Source organism: Taeniopygia guttata, chromosome Z, assembly GCF_048771995.1.
Source record: "Taeniopygia guttata chromosome Z, bTaeGut7.mat, whole genome shotgun sequence".
Lineage (NCBI taxonomy): Eukaryota > Metazoa > Chordata > Aves > Passeriformes > Estrildidae > Taeniopygia > Taeniopygia guttata.
Window position 1 is genome coordinate 59,566,378 of NC_133063.1, and position 19,145 is coordinate 59,585,522.

The following is a 19,145-nucleotide window of genomic DNA, read 5'->3' on the forward strand; positions in this document are numbered from 1 at the left end:
TGACTGATTCTTTGACTGTTTTGCCAAACTAGTTTGAATTACCCCCCTTGTTCTGTGCTCTAAAAGATGGACATCTTGCTGACTTTAAAATTGATTAATTAAGTCCTCAGATGTAGCTCTCTGACTTTTATTTAACTCTAACCACTTAAGAAAAAAGAAATGTGTAGGCATTCCCTAATGCTTCAAGATAGTATGTGGTACTGATCATTGTCGGGTATGTAACAGAATCATTTAGACCACTGTCTGATAAAGGTTTGGTAATTTTTTTCTTTCCTTAAGGCAAAAAAGTGCAGAGAAACCTTTATGAAGCATTTCCATTTTATGGTAGTTGAACTGTTCATGGAAAAGTTTTGGTTGGTGATTTTCCTTTGTTACATTAAGACTGTTGTCAAGCAGTGAATGATGGCTGATTGCCACTTCCATGTTCCTTACAGCTGTGACTTGTTACCACTTAGTGCTTCTGATTCATTGCCTAAGTTCGTGTGTCAAACGAGAGCAAAACCCATCAGTTCACACATGGCAAAAGCATCAGCCCACAATAGCTGGAAGAATACATGTGAAAGCAGAGTTTACTGAAGTGTCTTACAGCTTGTAAGTTTGTTAAATGCACATGCAAACTTTTATTTTGCAATGAAATAACTGTGGGTGTATCCATGTGTTGCCTTACTTTAGCAGCAGTTTTTCCTCAGGTCAATTTTAAAGGATTTATTTTCCGAAATGTTTGCCTTATACTTCACACACAGTTCAAAACTTCCTGCAAAGTTTCTCCAGTTTCATCCCTTATGCAGTAGCCTGTTGCACAGTTCCTGCTATACCTTTTTATATTCTTAATAAAATATGGTAAACTCCTCATCAAGATGAACCATGCAAGAGAAAAGAATTTTTAACTTAATTTTTAATATAGCCAGCAAAATCTGTGAATTAAATGTAAATTAATTTCCTCTCTGCTGACATCATATATAAACGTTCTTCCAGATGTACAATGACAAATGAAAAAATTATGTGCCTGAAAAAGATTTGGGGTGATTTTGCAGATGCATTCAGTGACAGAATATTTTCAACCTGCTGTGGCAAAGCCTAAAGAGCCATAATACTTTTGAACTGCAAATGGACATGTAAGGTCTAGTATTTCCATCTCCCTTCCCTTCCCTTCCCTTCCCTTCCCTTCCCTTCCCTTCCCTTCCCTTCCCTTCCCTTCCCTTCCCTTCCCTTCCCTTCCCTTCCCTTCCCTTCCCTTCCCTTCCCTTCCCTTCCCTTCCCTTCCCTTCCCTTCCCTTCCCTTCCCTTCCCTTCCCTTCCCTTCCCTTCCCTTCCCTTCCCTTCCCTTCCCTTCCCTTCCCTTCCCTTCCCTTCCCTTCCCTTCCCTTCCCCTTCCCCTTCCCCTTCCCCTTCCCCTTCCCCTTCCCCTTCCCCTTCCCCTTCCCCTTCCCCTTCCCCTTCCCCTTCCCCTTCCCCTTCCCCTTCCCCTTCCCTTCCCTTTTTTTTCCCTTTCCTTTTTTCCCCACCCTCATTTTGGCTCCTTCTTTGATGGTTTCACTTCAGTTAGATTAGCAAAAAAGATAAAGCTGCATTTCTACTGATAAGCCTCTTGGAGTCCCAGCCAATTGGTTGAAGGGCTAAGGATGTTGAAAATACATATCCAATTATGATCTGGCTGTGGTCCCTGCTTGGCTAATGTATCAAATGTCATTTCCAACTGAAAAAAGCACACCCTGTCACTAATGTTGTTTTATACATAGCACAAAGTGTACTCTTGAGAAACAGCCTGATCTTCTGATACACTGCAAAGTTTTGTCAAAATAGGATAATCTATCCAAAATACAAACCTAGACATACAGGAAAGGATTTATGCAACTTTCTCCAACAAAGCAGGTGAAGTACAGACAAGTATGTTAAAAACTATGATTATTTCTATTGCAGGGATTTTTCAAGATATGGAGCAACATGTGCCCAAATATCACAGATTGGCACAAAAATCAACATTGAGAACTGTTTTCTAATTGCAGAAAAGCACTAATATGTGTTATGTACCATGGAACAAAGCAAGAATTAAAGAATATAAAGCCATGGACTGAGGGAACTGTGGCTAGGTAAGGACGTTTTTAAGGATTATGTATTATTTTATTTCTCTACTCTCAAACTTTTCTATTCCAAGCTATTTGACTGCACTGAACACTGAAGAATCAAAGTCTTGTTCTCTCCCTTAGGATGCCATGACTGCTTTTCTGTTGTCTTTCTCCATTTCTACTGAAAGATCTCTGTAGTGCACTGGAATTGTGTAAGAGTCAATATTATTGTTTAGCTTTCCAAGATTAAAGACTGCTGGGCAGAAAAGATCCTCCCCTCAATTTGTGCATTGTGCTTAGTAAAAGTTTATTTACTTTTTTATGACTTGGAAAAGAGACAAGTGCTGTGGTTAAAAAAGGTTCTCTTTCCTTTGGTTGCTGGGAAAAAAAAAAGATAAGACAACTGCAAGCGGTGGCAGGAGAAACAAGAATATGTGAACTTGTTCCAAAATTTTAGTCCTAAATCAGTCAGCTATAAATAAATGCATTAAGTCTTCAGTGAACTGGACTCTGTAGTCATTTGTATATCTCATAAGCATGGTTTGCTTTTGCAAACACTGGACCTTATGTACTTTTCTTTTTGATATCCACTAATACTTGAGCACACAATGTACTTGTGCTTGTCTTTTATTCCACAATACCTTTATGAGAAATAAAGTCCATTAACTATGCAAGACTCCCTCCACCTAAAAAAGCCCTCACTTTCTTGTCCTAGTAATTCTTGTGCATACATTGATTCAAAAGAAAACAAAAAAGGAACTCTATTAAACATCAAGCAATGACAATGCTTGAAAGGACATGTTATTCACTTAAGCCTAAATATTTTGTCACCTTCTACTGGTATTTAAGATGTCTGCCTAAAAATTAATGTATGCTTGTTTTCTACCTGAATTTCTATGAATACAAAACCAGCTTTTGGTAGTAACCTGTCCTTTAAAAGTCCTGGCTTTTTCAAATCAGCCCCTAGGCAAGCTGGACCCCCAGACAGTCCATGGGAGTGGAAGCAGTGATAGGTGCTGCTAAGAGGATGGTGTCCTGAGGGAAAGGAGCAGGCTGCTGGATCACATCCAGGGAGAGCTGGTTCTGAGATAGACTTTCTCTCATACTTTTTCTCAGATGTGAATTTGCACTCCTGCTCAATTCTGGTGGCTCGTTTTCCTCCTTTTCAGTACACAGCAGAAATCCTGCAGAACACACAAAGGGAAATTCCAGAACCTGTAACTGCCCCATTTCTCTGGACTCCCCACACAGGAGAAGAGGCTGGATGTGTCTCAGATTTCCTTCTATTGACATTTTCCTGACTTCTGCTACGTCTTTTTAGAGCCATTGGCAATGTACCAGTACCAGGGGCTAGACCTGGCTAGGGCAGGGTTTTGTCACTGTAAAAGGGTTTGAGGAGAGCTTAGCTAGCTAGTTATGGTTTCAATTTGTCTTTCTAAAACTAGGCCTCTAGGGCCTGGCAAAAGGCCTGGAAAAGTCTGTATAGACCTCATGCTGTCAGCTTGGTTTTACAGATCTCATTTCTGTCTGGCAGTTTTCAGGCTGCCCAGGGAAAAATTTGGCCAGTGGCTTGCTAGTGCAGAAGACAATTTCCAACTGGGAATGAAGCCAAGTTATCGTGAACTTTACTAACGGAGGATGGAGTACACTGGCTCCACGTTGGAGATGTTTTTCCAAAGATGAAACCAAAATCCTGAGCACACGAAAGGGAAAATGTTGCAACAGAGAGCGTGAGACTATGAACGCTTAGTCAGGCCACCAGTCTGTTAATGGCATTTCACGCACATTCGTGAGCAAGACTCACGCATATTTTTTTGTTTGTTTGTTTTATCATGAATAGGTTTTTAGGCTCTCTCTAAGCCCCAGATGATAGGAGTGGACTCATAATAGCTCCTCATTTTGGAAGCTCATGTCTGGCCCTACTGAGATGGGGTGGGAACTAGCAGGGTTGGCACTGGCTGGGTAAAGGTCTGACTCAAAGAACTCAAAAACCAAGTCCCCAGCAACAACCTGCTCTGTGCACAAGGAATAACTCCAAAGGGAGCTCTGTGCCAGAAAGAGTGAGCGGCTCAACCCTACCTTCTTTCTACATTTTTTTAGGAAGGTAATTTCACTTCCTTTTGGTAATAACACAGTATACTTCCTTAATTTTCCATTGTACCAATATAAATTTGTAATTATTATATTTGTGGTTTTTTGACCCTGTCTGGATGCCAGGTGCCCACCAAAGCTACCCTGTCACTCCCTTCCTCAGATGGAAATAGGAGAGAAAATATAACAAAAGGCTTGTGGGTTGAGATGAGGACATGGAGAGGTCACTCAGCAATTGCTGTTATGGGCAAAACACACCCAACTTGAGGAAATTAGTTTAATGAATTACTGTTCAAAATCAGAGTAAGCTAATAAGAAATAAATCCAAATCTTAAAATACCTTCCCCCCCATCCTTCCCTCCTTCCTGAACTCAATTTCATTCCCAATCTTATCTACCTCTTCCCTCTGAGAGGTGTATGGGGAGTGTAATGGTGTCTGTGGTCAGTTCCTGATACATTGGATTTGCTGCTCCTTCCTCTTCCAGCTCCTCCCCTGCTTCAGTGTGGGAACCCTCCCATGGAAGACAATATTTCACAAATTTCTTTATCATGAGTCCTTCCCACATGCTCTTGTTCTTCATGAACTGCCCCAGCATGGGTTCCCAGCAGGTCAGAAGTCCTACCAGCAAACCTGCTTCACCAAGGGTTTCCCATGGGATTACAGCTTCTTTTAGGTGTCCACCTGTTCTGTTGTGGGGTCCTCCACAGACTGCAGGCGGATCTCTGCTCCACTAAGGTCCTTCATGGGCTGCAGAGGCACAGCTGCCTCACCATCATCTTCCCCAGGGGCTGCAGGGGAACCTCAGCTCTGGTGTCTGGAGAACCTCCTGCCCCTCCATCACTAGCCTTCATGACTGCAGAGTTATTCCTCTCAACTGTTCTCACTTCTCTCCTCATCTAGAGTTGCACAGTTTTTACTTCTTCTTGGATATGTTATCCCAGAGATGCTGCCACCTTCACTGATGGGCTTGGCCTTGAACGGTGGCAAGTCCATCTCAGAGCTTGCTGGGATTGGCTCTGTTGCACATGGGGGAAGCTTCTGGCATGTTCTCACAGATGCAACTCCTCTAGAATCCACACTACCAAAACTTTTGACATTTAAACCTAAACTAGTATGACACTTCTAATTGACAATTAGATGAAAAATGCATTGTGCATATAAGTCCCTGCAGGAAAAAATTCTTCTGTCCTCCTCTGAGCATCAACACACATTATAATATGCAGGACCAGAGCTGTACACACATCTGTGCATGAATTGTGTGAGGAATTCTGAGGTCTGAGCACCAGTGTCATCAGTTGTCACTGGAGATGGTGTGTGTTAAACACAAGCCTGCACAGACACTAAGTAAAGATCTATGATAATAAAAAAAGAATTCAACAGCTCAGAAGAAGAACAAAGCCCTCAAATATTCTTAGTCTTGGATTACACAAACTTGGAGTTTGAATTAATTCATAATCCATCATTAAAATTTTGCTCTAGAGTAACCCAGAAGAAGAATTTAAATTCCTTTTACTAAAACCTAAAAGAAGAAACAGATGTACATTTTTCATTTTTTGGGCTACAAGTTCAATACTGGGTATATTCTCAGAGTGTTCCAGGTCTATGGGCTGTTTAACAAGCAAGAAAACAAACTTTGGAAAGGTGTGAACTTCCCCTGTAGCTCCATCACTACACATTAATACTGCTCTCCTGTTGTGAGAGCTATTATAATGACATGCTGAATCAAGTACCTAGTATTTCAAAAATTATATAGCTGATGACTTTGAAGAAGTTCTGACATCTTTGCTACTCTCAACAATCCTTGAAACCCAATGGGTGAAACAGCTACCTTCATTTGTTGCAGAAATTCATTTCAGGATTGTAAAGAATAAATCTATTGCAATCCATTACAACCTGCACTCTCATTTGTGCTCTCTGAGATAGATAAGATAGGCTTCTGTGAAAGCACAGAACAAAGGAGGAGAAACAGCCACTGTATTTGGATCATGTCCTGGACCCTTACTCCTATGATTAAGATTCTTGAGAATGTAATAGGTTTATGAGCTAAAAGGGCTCAATACGACCAAAAGGGGATGTTATAAAAAGTCCTCTGAGACACATGCACTCTATTTTAATGCAGAAATACAGAAAGTTTTGAAAATTCCAATAGCATTTGCAGGGAAATTATATATATGATATAAGAACAATTATGGTTAGTTAAACAGTACTTCTGGAAAATTAATGGTTCCAGTTACATTCTCCAGGGCATTTTAAAACTGAAAAAGAGTCCTAGCATTCCCTCTGAAGGTCAAATCTGCTTGCTAGATCTCAGATAAGGACATATTTATATACATTTTTAGGGTATGTAAAAGACTCCATCTGCTTAGTCTGGCTGAGGACGCAGAGGAAGGTATGGTGTTATGTTGATCAAGAAAACATCATCCCAGCAAATTAGCAGTGTTTGTGATTCTGACTGGTGTTCAGTGGTATATTTCAGATCTGTTTACTATTTTCACATGCAATTTTATACATTTGAAGGCTATAATTAAATTTAGAAATAATGAAAAACTTATTTGAATTCAAATTAGATAAAAACCATGCAGTAGCCTTGAGCATTTTCTTCTTGAATTTTTCCAATTGTGGTTTTTTGTTGTATTTGTTGCTCTTTTAAAGAAAGAACAAAAAGACAGAGGAAAAATTACATCTGTGTTTTCATAGCAGCATTTGGATTTCAAAAGGATTTGAATGGAACAAAGGTATTGTCAGAGGTGTGATATTGGTGGCACAGGGAGAACTTTTTTAGCATTTTCCTGCTTTAAAGAATGTCTCTCTTGAGAGGAAGAACTCTCTAATTGGGCAGGGGCCTTGGAGGTGGGAGAAAGAGTCTGACTCTGCCTCAGATTCCTCTCTTGAGCTTGGGTGCATCACTTGGAGCAGGAGCCCAGCACTTAGCTGAAGTCATCCTGCAGATAGGTATCTCAGGTAAGCCAGTTATTTAGATCTCCTCTCTCATTCAGGCAGATAGACAGGCATCTCTAGAGTACAATCCAACCTCTTTTAGGATAGTTGTCCAAGCAAAGAGGGGTGAATCATGCTGTGGAGGTACTTGTCTTTCATCATTGACTGTAGAGAGAGTCTAGATGACTAGTTCTGATAATATCCCTGATTTTGGGGTTAGGTGAATGAAGGTGAGCTCAATCCCACCATTAGTTTTTCTGCACCTCCATTAGTATGCCTGTGAAACAGGCCTGGACTCCTTCCACAGGGAAATGTTCAGTAGAATTGATAGAAAACATCAGATGAGGCAATCATGAGGGCCACATGACCCTCTGAGAGGACCCTGGTGGTAGACATCTCTGGTGTTCAAACAGGGGAGCAACTTTCTAAGGAGTAAAAATCTCCTCACTCCTCCCAGGTGTGAGGAATTCGTGAAGTGCAGCAACTGTCTCTGTAGGAGGTGTCTGTAGGTAATGCATCTCACGCACATGGAGAAGAATGGCTCATCTCTTGCACATAGCAAGCATCCATATTGTTGTCTGTCAGGACAGCTGCATTAGAACAGAAAATAGATGAACTATCTTAACCAGTGACCCTTAAGGAGGGTAAAGTCCATATTCTGGAAACAGGAAAGGAGAGAAATAACCGATGGCTCAACAACATTTAGGGGAATATTTAGCAATTCTGGGGGAGAGGCAAAAAAATTTTCAGTGAGAGGTGTTCATCACTAGTAGATAAGAAGGAAGTGAGATGCTGCTTGGTGTTTGTGATTAAGCATTGTAATCAAATGCTGTCCTTTGAAGAGCCATTGAGGCTTCTGCGCAGCAGACTTGCAGCTTCCTGTGAGAGTGCTCAGGGCTGTGAGCACTTTGAGGGCTGTGATCATAGCAGAATACCTTATAAACGGTGGAGACACATTTCTGCATTAAAAGCGGCTGTGTCTCAAGGTATGCATCTGTCACAGTCACCTGTGACAGGTTATACTTGTCAAATGACCCATTTCTTCTGCATGTTACCACCATATTGAAGATCTGGTCACATGGAATTTCAGTCTTCCCACACAGGGCATTGAAGATCTGATCTCACAGAACATCCCTGGTACCCCTGTGAATCTTGTAATGAGCTCAGTGTAAGTGTGGTAGGAGTCAACTCTTCTTTCTTGTAAATGGGGGATGGAAATCGCCCATGTAGAAGAGCAGGGCAGAGCATAATTTGGAAACAAGTTTCCAAGTCTTTTAGTTCCCTGGCTATATGCTTATGATGGAGAACAGATTATTGCCTCTCCTTGAGGTGAATTCATGTTTTCACTCTGAACTACAGATCTTAGTTCTGGTATAAAGTGTTCTGAAATTAAACAAAAAATGTATCAAAATATCATCATGAATTAGTGCTTCTGCTAAGAGATGGATATATCAGAGTGGTTTAATGACTCATCACTTCTGGGTGTAGTTTTCCCCAGCTTTGCAGAAATCAGGTTTAAACCCTACAGTGGCGGTGCATATCTCACATTAGGCCCTAGCTCACGGTGCAAGACAAGTCCCAGGCTAGCTGCATTTGCTGTGTAATCACAACTTGATAAATTTTGTCTGTATTGCTTCCAATCTATACAGTTTTGGCTCTATTTGTAATGTTTTACAAGGCACTGGGCACTTTTGCTACAACAGAATCCATGCCAGCATGCAGCTTGTTCACTTTATGCTCTGAACATAACATTGTCCGCATGATCTTCACAGTTGGCTGCCACCAACAGCTGTTTTTCTTTATTCACCAGCAGACATACTGAATGCTCTCAGCTGTAATTCACTTTTTCATTCCCAGTTATGAATACTGATACTGCTTTAGAAGGTGAGCTTGCATTTAGAGTGCTGGTTTTTACTAGAACTTGCAGGAGGAGTGAAAAGAAATTCCATTTATTGCAGGACCTATCATATATGAAGCTGTCTTTTGCAAGAAAATGACAGAAACAGTATGTATTACTTTCTGTTAGGGCTTTTAAATCATCTGCAAACCTGTCACTTCTGGATGCAATTTGATCCAAATCCTATAATGTGCATTCAGTCAGTAAGTTTTGCCAGTATAATTCTTACTGTAGTTGACAAATTCCATTAACAGACATCACCTTTTCACATGCTTTCCTTTCTAATGCACTTTTTTCTTTTGCTTCCTTCTCTTATCCTATTGCCCCTCCTTTTTTTCCTTAACACTTTTATTTGATCTGGCTGACACATGATGCTTCTCAGTGCCACTATTGCTCATATGTTTGCTGTTCTGCTACAGCGATTTTATGCACTCCCAACATATGTTAAACTCATGCTCTTGGCATATCAGTGCCAGCAGGAGTCTGAGAAAGAAGTGTTTTTAAAATGACATTTCAAACCACCAGGTGACCTAAATACTTGGAGTTTTAGGAAAAACCTTTAGGTTAAAGATTAATGCTGCAAATTGTAAAATTGAGCATGTCATTTAATGTCTCTACAACGCAAAAGGTTTCTATTTGCCTGATTGTAGGTTTCTGGCTTTGCTTTACCAGCATGTAGAGTTGACATATGTGCACATTTTGTTCAGAGTTGCCCTGTATTCATGCCGCAGATGGAGCTCAGATCCTGTGGCTTGGCAGACAGAAGTGGCATGTGGTTTTCCAGAGAAAGAGAAGATCTTACCCCTTACCCAAACCCAAGCAAAGAGTAGTCCAAACTTCATATACCTGTAGGAGGGGGAACAACTAAGGTGGCAAAGGCAAAGACATGTTAATTCTTGATATGTTCATCTCATGATACACTTCATGTTTACTCTTTTTAAGGTGTTACTTAACTGCACACATGTTTGTTTGTTCAGGGGTTTTGCAATTTTTTTCCAGAATGTTCTTTAAACATAGTTCTCACAACACAACTTTTAGTTCTACGATGTATACATAAGCTCCAAAAAAAGAAAAGTCATATTCAAATACTTCAAATAAACTCCATGCAAGCTTTTGTACTTCAAATATGAAATGGCCAAATAAGAGACCTGTTGAGCTATAGTGTAGTCATTGCTCAAGACTACCATGCTATTTTTAGGAAAGCAGTAGGATTCCATTAAAAATACTGATTTGTTCTTGTGACTCTGAAAAGACTGCAAGAGAAAAACCGTAATACTAACTTCATGCCAACAGGGATCTCTGAAAAAGTTTCTGTTGTATATATGCCCCTGCCCAAAGACAACTTGGGCCTGTCTGATAGCATATGAGACTTTAGATACCGGGAAATAAATTCATTTCCTCTTGTAATACCAGGAGGAATTAGAAGAATTACAGCAGGCACTATATGTTTCGGGATATTGTCTGTCTGTGTTAAAAAGATGCTGACTTAAAGAAGAATAGCATTGTTTTCTTTCCTGTTTTTTTAACATGTCTGTCTCCAGATGGGTGAGGTTATTTCACATACAGCTTCTTTCTCAGAGGAACTGGTTTCTAATGAACTGAGGTGAACTGATCCTAGTAAGACTAGCCAATTCAGAACATGGGAAAGTACCATGTTATTTTCATTATGTGCCTTGGCATCTTGGTGAACTAAGTTCAAGCGTGGAAGATGAAGTGAATTGTAGCCTGCAGCTGCTAATTGAGTAGCCAGAGCAAGCAAAGTACACCTGTAAGACTTCCAGCCACGGAGGCTTAGCAGAGGAAGAAATGGAAGCTCCTTTTCACTGGTGTGTGGTCCTGAAGAAGATTCAGATTCACACTAGGGAGCAGGTGGAATTTTGCTGCAATAAAGATCATGAAAGAGGTAGCAATGAATTTCTTGAGTCTAATAAATAAATAGCAGACAGACAGACAAACTACAGCTGCAATCTTTAAAGAAATTGGTGTAGCCTATTGTTTCACTTCCCCTGATTTTCTTTCCCTGTCATCACCCACCACTTCTCCAAGATATCTTCTGATGGTCTCAGATGTTGCAACTGAGAATATAAAGAACATATATTGTCTAAATATAATTAGCTGTTGCCATGCCAACAAGTAGACTATGCTTAACAGCAGTCAATATATAGATTTGATTGTAATAAATGTACTGAATCTTTATACCTCCTTAAACCAACTTAGTGGTATTCCAACTTATGATGGAATGACTACCTCTCTGGATAAGGGAAGGGTTACAGATGTCATTTGGAATTGTGTAAATATTTTCATATGGTCCCACCCAACATGCTTCTTTCTAAGATGAAGAGAGATGGATTAGATGGATAAAAAATGGCTTCATCCAGAGATTAATGGTCTATGTCTCGAAGACCTGATGGCTATCAGTGACTGTAGAGCCCCTCAGGGGTCCATATCAAGATCACTCAGTTTTAATACTTTTATTGATGACATAGACAAAGGGATTGAGTGCACCCTCAGCAAATTTTCAGGTGACACTAAGCTTAATGGTCCAGTTGACACCCTTGAACAATTGGATGCCATCCAGGGGTGATCTGGGCAAGCTCAAGATATGGGTCCATGGCAGTTTCATGAGGTTTAACAAGGCCAAATGCAAGGTGCTACACCTGCATCAGGGCAACCCCAGTATCAGTTCAGACTGGAAGATAGACAGATCACAGCAGCCCTGCCCAGAAGGGCTTGGGGGTGCTGTGGTGAGAGGCTGGACATGACCCAGCCATGGGCACTCACAGCCCAGAGAGCCACACGTGTCCTGAGCTGCATCCAGAGCAGCGTGGGCAGCAGGGGAGGGAGGGGATTCTGCCCCTCTGCTCTGCTCTGGTGACACCCACCTGCAGGGTTGCATCAGCTCTGGGGTCACAGCACAGGAAGGACATGGACCTGCTGGAGGGAGTCCAGAGGAGGCCACCAAGATGATCAGAGGGCTGGAGCGCTTATCTTACAAGGAAAAGCTGAGAGAATTGGGATTCTACAGCCTGGAAAACAGAAAGCTCAGAGGTGATGTAATTGTGGCCTTCCAGTACCTAAAGGAAGCCTACAAGTAAGATAGAGAGGAACATTTTACAAGAGCATGTAGTGACAAGACAAGGGGAAATGGGTTCAAACATCACTAGATTTGAAGTTAGAAATAAATTCTTTTCTGCGAGGTTGGTGAGGCACTGGAACAGGTTATCCAGAGAAAAGTCACGGATACCCCATCCCTAGGAGTGTTCAAGGCCAGGCTGGATGGCACTCTGAGCAATCTGTTCCAGTGGAAGGTATCCTTGCCTATGTGAGACACATTGGAACTGGATGATCTTTATAGTCCCTTCCAACTCAAGTCATTCTATGATTGTGTGATTAAGCTAACCTTGACCTACCCCATTACATAGACCCACAGCTGCTGTCTCACCAAGCTAGCCAAAAGATGTAAAGCAGAGCAGCCAGAGAGCCTGACAAGAGTAAGAAGAGCTTCCCCTGGGGTGAGCTTTCCTCCCGTTCCTGCAAACCAGCACAAACTGGCAGAGAGACCAGGAGGTGAGTGTTAGGAAGACCAATGGAGGAGTAACATAACCATGTTATTGTTCATGGAAATACGGAGAATACTGTTTACTTGGGCATTCTTACAAATTGCCAACATTCCTTTTTTCCTTTAAACATGCATGGAGAAAGGTGAATAGATAAATGAACACACAAGCTGACTAAATACAGAATAATTATTCTTACTGTTTTCTGTTTCTTCATATAAGTAAGATTTCTTCTGCTTTTGCAGCACTTGAAATTATCTAATAATATCAGAACAGACTTCTGTGCCAAAATGGGTGCAATTTAATCACATATTGAGATACTTTTAACAGAATCACAGAACATTCTGAGTATCACACCATGGGCTTGAGAGCATTGTTTAATGCTTCTTGAACTCTGTCAAGCTGTTGCTGTGACTGCTTCCCTGAGGAGCCTCTTCCAGTGCCCAACCACCCTCGGGGTGAAAAACCTTTTCTGGATATCCAGTCTAATCCTCACCTAACTCTGCTTCATGCCCTTTTCTCAAATCCTGTCACTTGTCATGAGAATGAAGAGACCTGCCCCTCAGCTTCCCCTTGTGAGGATGTTGAATACCACAATGAGGTTTCTGCTCACTCTCCTTTTCTCCAGGCTGAAGAGACCAATCATCCTCAGTCTCATATGACTTCCCCTCCAGACCCTTCACCATTTTCATTGCTCTGCTTTGGACACTCTCCAAGAGCTTTACATCTTTCTTATATTGGGCAAAACTGCCCCCTGGATCAAGGTGAAGCTGCCCCAGAGCAGAGCAGAGCAGAGCAGAGCAGAACAATCCCCTCCCTTGCCTGGCTGGTGATGCTGTCCCTGATGATGCACAGCACACAAGTGGCCCTCCTGGCTGCCAGGGCACTGCTGGCTCATGTTCAGCTTTATGCTGACTGGGATATCCAGCTCCCTTTCCACAGTGCTGGTCTCCGGCCTCTCATTCTCCAGTCTGTCTATACATCCAGGGTTGCCCCATCTCACATGTAGAATCTGGCACTTGTTCTTGTTAAACTTCTTATAATCACTGAATCCTGTTTCGCTCCAGGGTGAAGCAGTTCTTCAAATGGCACAACTGTACAGAAACAATGAGGGACTGGAATGGTCTTAGGGGGTAATTTAGTCTTTCATCCTAGTCTAACACACAGAAACAATCACATTTGCATTTTTTGACAGATGCTTGTCTAACCTGTTTTTGGAAAATTCTTGAAGGTGGGAACCTATAGCCTCCCAGTCAATGCAGCTGCCTGCCTCTCCTCTTTACAGGAAGAGAAAAAGAAAGCACCACTCTCTATCTAAATCTTCTGTCCTGCAGAAGCTCTTGCTGTGAGCTTTCTGATGGATCTGGGGAATGGTGTATTAGGACCACTGTGCAGTAATCTGTTATAAAACAGCTGGAGTCAGTAATCCTGTGTTATATGCAGCCTAAAATGTCTCCACCTGAGTTTTTAACACAATACTTACTCTTAGTGAAGATCTCATTTCTTAATATCATATGTTTTTTCATGGGCAATTTACAGAATGCTACTCACAAAAGGCATAGAACATGTGCATCTATAGACCATCTATAAAGCACCTATACCTATACATTCCTCTTATAGGTCTGTACCCTGCTACCTACCCATGTCAAGACTGACTTGGAATTTCCCTTAGAAACACTTGGCTGTGGGAAGACTAGGCTTGGCAGTAGCAGTAGAGGATTCCTGACAGACCAGTTCTTTGACTCAACAAGTCAGATGATAACTAAATTGCTGCTCAAGCTAACAGCGTGCACATATGCAAGAATTCTGTTCATTATCAAAAGACACAATCATGACACTGATTACTACCTGGTTATTGTGAAATATACCATGAGACATTTAATGGGAGCTCTGAGGTGAATGGAGTGCATACAACATTTGAAAAAAAAACAATAGAAATATGCAGCACAAAGAGACTTTTTGTAATTGTTAATAGAGATGTCTGCTCCTTAAGTGCAGTCAGAAGAGTGGGGACGAGCTCTCTTCCTACCCTAACACAAAGGGCTGAGAAGCCCTATCAGTATCCATGTTATGCCTTGTCTTGGAATCTGAGCCAGCTTCCACAAAGGAAAAAGGCAATGTTAAAAAAGTAACCAGCTTAATAAATGCAAGAGGGAAATAGAGATGGCATATAAACAGCTATAAAGCAGAGCTGGGAAATGAGCTACAAACTTCTATTCTAACTGGAAACATAAATCAAATGCAATATAACAAAGGTTCTCTGCAAGCATTTGTTTATGGCTGAAAGCTCCAGAGAGCCAAAGCCAGTGTGTGGTTGACTCAGAGATGCTCCACAGAAGTTTGTCAGCCTGTTTCAGTGCCTTGCTGGGAAACTGGCTCAGAGACCAATGTACTTGAATCTTTCCATTTCAGGGGAAGGATTACAATAGAAAATTAGTTTAGCATTTATGAAGAAGGAATAGAAAGCAAAAAGCTTGATTTCTTTTAAGTTTAAGAAAAAATAAAATGCTGATATCAATATTCACAAAACAGCTAAAATGTAGCAGACCTGTAGAGCTGTTCACCCACCAGAAAAAAAATAGTCTCAGCACTTAAGTCATCTTCCCTCCCCACTCTTTCACCACTAACCTCTGTTCCTGCTTTTCTGGTGTCCTTAAGACTTGGTCATTTCAGTGGTCTGAAGTTAGACTATTTATCATTCTCTTCTGCTTTTGAGCTAGGCTACATAAGACTTAACCACAACAGTAGATAAAAGACCTGAAAACCCATCTCACCCAGCCCGAGGCCTTCAGCTGATATCAGCTGCAGCAGTGCTGCTATTCAGCTATCCCCTTTTGGCTAGGGTGATTCTCTGTAGATGTTCTGGTACTTGTCCAGACTGCTCAAACATTTTGGAGAAAGAGTAAAAAATCTATTTCTTTACTGACCCTTCCAAATAACCAGTGACTTGAAGTCAGCAGCTGCTAAGAAGAATGAGACTCCTATGTTTACACAAAGAACACAGAGTTTGTGACAAGTTCCTGTGTCAGCATATTTCCCCTGGAAATAACATTGTCATTGCTGTTTACTTTTGCCACCTTAATGTAAGAATGGACATTATCAGTGCTGGGGGCTGTGGGAAAATACCCCATCAGGGCAAGGCAATCTCAAATAAAGAAGCAGTGGGAGAGATGGGACCTCTAAAGAATCGCCATTGGTGGGGTAGAAAAGGTTCACAGAAAAAGAGCTTTGAATACATTTCAAAAGTGGAAATATCTCACTTTGCTTCCATGGCAACAATGCCTATGTAAATCCCAGATGAATAATAAGTACAGAAAAGCAAGTGACAAGTTGCAGTAAGGATTGGTGGGTTCCAATTGTTATCATGGTATAAGAGGCATAGATTTCTGAGGAAAAGTGAAAGAAACACAAGAGAATAACTAATGGGTTTGTTGGTGTAGATCTAAAACATCTGGTCATGAATCCACATCTGCATGGAGAGGCGTGCTCAGGTGTACCCACAGCAGGGCTTTGCCAATCTGAATCAGTTAGTCCAGTTGCAGTTGCTGCTGTTTCCTTCCCCTTTAGTACTTTGTTACAATCAAATCTGAGGTTGGGAATAGGAGCCAAATTTTTATGTCTCTGGCTCAACTTGTATTTCTTTATAGAAAACAATGCTTACAGTAATAGTGGACAACAACCCAACCCTCTGGAGGAGAGACTAAACCAACCATTATCTATTTCACTGAAACCCCCTTGAAAGGTCTATGTGTCTGTGACAGTGTCTTGTGAGGTACATAATTTTCATTCTATTCACTAGCTTATTTTAAATGAATTAGTCTTGTACTTGCAGAGAAGGGAGCTGGACCAGACTCACTTCCTAGGGAAATCTGCTGCTTCCCTATACTTGGGTTAAAGACATGAAAAGAAAGCTTCCTACCCTGTTATGGATCTTGGATTATTATCCATTATTGATTTTTTTTTTCATTAGACAGTGATGAAGTTGCAATAAGTAGTCCAATAACAATTGAGAGAGACTTCAGGGCCTTAGAAGGATTCATTAGGGAATCATGAACACAAGAAATGTTCTTTTCTTTCCTTCCACTTGAAGGGGAAAGATGGAAGAAGAAGAATGAAGACCCAGCACGATTAATACTGGACTCGAAGGCTGGTGTCACTGGCAGAAATTGTTCTTTTTTATTATGAGATAGTCTACATGACACCAAGCCTGCTGGCAACATATGGGGTATGCCTTTCCTAAGAGGAGAAAAGGATCTTTGTGGGGGAGTTGGCAGGGCGAGCACCGGCCATGTGAAATTTAGCTAAGGCAGTACTGGATTCTCCACCTAGGGTGGGGTACCTGATTATGCATAAAACTGGAGGGAAGAGAGCAGGCCCTGCAGAAAGAGATATGTTGTTTAGAGTTGATGGCTAGTTGAATATGGGTCAGCAGTGTGCTGTAGCAGCAAAGAAGGCTAGCTGTGTGTTGGCGAGCATCAGGCACAGCATTGCTGTGGTAGGTGATGGTCCCACTCTGCAATGCACTGATGCGGCCTCGCACCGACGTGCCTCCACATCAGAAGGACATCAGACTGTGTCTGCAGGAGACTGTCTGCTCAGCAGCAAGACTTGGGATGAGTGTCTGAGGTCACTTGGTTTGCTCAGCTTGGAGAAGGCTGAGGGGTGACCACAGGGCAGCCTACAGCTTCCTCAAGGAGGAAAACAGAAACCGCATCAGGAGAAGTTCACACTGGGCATTATGAAAAGGTTCTTCACTGAAACAGGCTCCCCAGGGAGTGCCACAGCTCCATGCCTGTCAGAGCTCTTTTGTGTGACACTTTGGGTTATGTGGTTAAGTTTTAGGTAATCATTTGAGGAGCAGGGAGTTGGACTGGGTGATCCATATTGGGTAGTTACCTCAACAGCTCCCTTGTCATTGCCTAGAGGACACAGAACAAAAATGGTAGCTGGCGTTCAGCTTGCCCTAGACCAAATTTGGTTAAGTGGGACTCAGCCATAGCTAGACTCAAGATGCTGAGCCTTGTCCTTCAGTGATCCACCCAGCCAGTGGAGATGCTATGGCCAGGAGCACAGAAAAGGAGTGCAGAGGTCTGCAGAGGTCATGGACCTGCTATTTGACTTCAGATTCCTTTGCATCAATTTATTAAAAAACACAAAAGAATAAAACTGATGAAAGCAAATACTGAGCATAAAAATACCATATATAAACTAAGCACCCGTAACTGTTTGTAAGTTTCAGCTCGCAAGAATTTCATAAAAGCTGCTTTGACTAAATGTGCAGAGCTTCCACCACTCAGTTTAACACAATTACAGATCTCTTACCTCTATTCAAAACTCCATGTCTCACAAATATGTCCAGGATGCTTTCCATTCTTTCAGATTGACAGAGTCTTGGAAACTGCATCACTGGTGGCCAACTGACCAGCACACCCTTGTATCTGCTTCTCTTTTTTCCCAGGTTTTGGAGTTTCAAAGCCACAGTTTAGAAAAAATTATTAAAAATTATTATTTCCTATTCCATGACAGTTTGTGGTTTGCTATCCTAACTACATTTAAGCAGCATAACTTGTTCATCAGAAACAAACAATTTGCTGTGATTTGTTGCCTTCTTGTAATTAGACCCTTCTGCATTTTTATTTGCTTTCTAGTCTCCTCATTGTGATACACTTAAAATGTAGAATAGACTTCTTCCTCATTAGCTTCACAATGTTTTCAAACACATGATTGGGTCTTCTTTTATTCATGGTAGTAAATTAGTTCTGTCATATACTTTTGCAAAGAAAAAAAAAAAAAAAGAATATATATTTGGAAATTTAAAATAATTCATAACAAACCTTGAATAATCTCACAACCCTTCTGTGACTATGCCAGCAAAAGAGCTGTTCTAAATCAGTCCACAGTTCTGCTTAGTCCCCTGATTTGTTTCTAATGCTTATAAAAGTATAAAGTATGGAGTACCTGTTCCTAGTAACCTAGACCTCCTGAGATAAATATTGCATGGGGTTTGGTTGATGTTTCCTTTGCCTAATACCTTTTCACTCTCTTTATGCTTTTTGACAGATTATCCTCTGACAATGCATTTCAGGGTTTGATTTTGAGCTGGCTGTAAGGGGATTTGCTCTGAGGTTTTTGTTCTTCTTTAGTGCCTCTCAGCAGTCATGCTATGACCCACAATGAATTAAGAGATCCCTCTTGTTCTCTGATATTTCAGAGGCCCCTGTTACACCACCTATGCACTGCTTTTTTTCCTGAGTGGAAAATATAAGCTCTTTTCATGTGCCAGACGCTCCTCACCTCTCATCACCTCAGCTCCCTTCCTCCATGCTGACTCCCACTGGGTGCAGACCCACAGGCAGTGAGGCCGAGCCGAGTGGTGTGCCAGGAGAGCAGGCTGCACCTTTGTGCCTAGCCTGCTGGACTCCAAATAAAGCTCTTTTCCAGAAGGGCCGGAGGGGCTGGGTGCACATATGTCTCTGAGCAGCAGGACAGCTGGCTGCTGGAAAGGGCCATTGCTGAGGCATATGGTCTTTTGATGTCCTTCCATGCTTTGTGGGTCCAAGGCGTAGCAGCACCACATCTGTGCTGCAGAAACCCAG

At 41.6% G+C, this 19,145-nt stretch overlaps 1 long non-coding RNA gene across 1 annotated transcript; it reads left to right on the top strand.

The window, feature by feature from the left end:
- The first annotated feature begins 305 nt into the window (after positions 1–305).
- On the top strand, positions 306–2,569 carry LOC140681894 (uncharacterized). The gene is made up of 2 exons (XR_012053112.1): positions 306–1,115; positions 1,921–2,569. It is a non-coding gene; the product is annotated as an uncharacterized lncRNA (long non-coding RNA).
- The last annotated feature ends 16,576 nt before the right edge of the window (positions 2,570–19,145 follow it).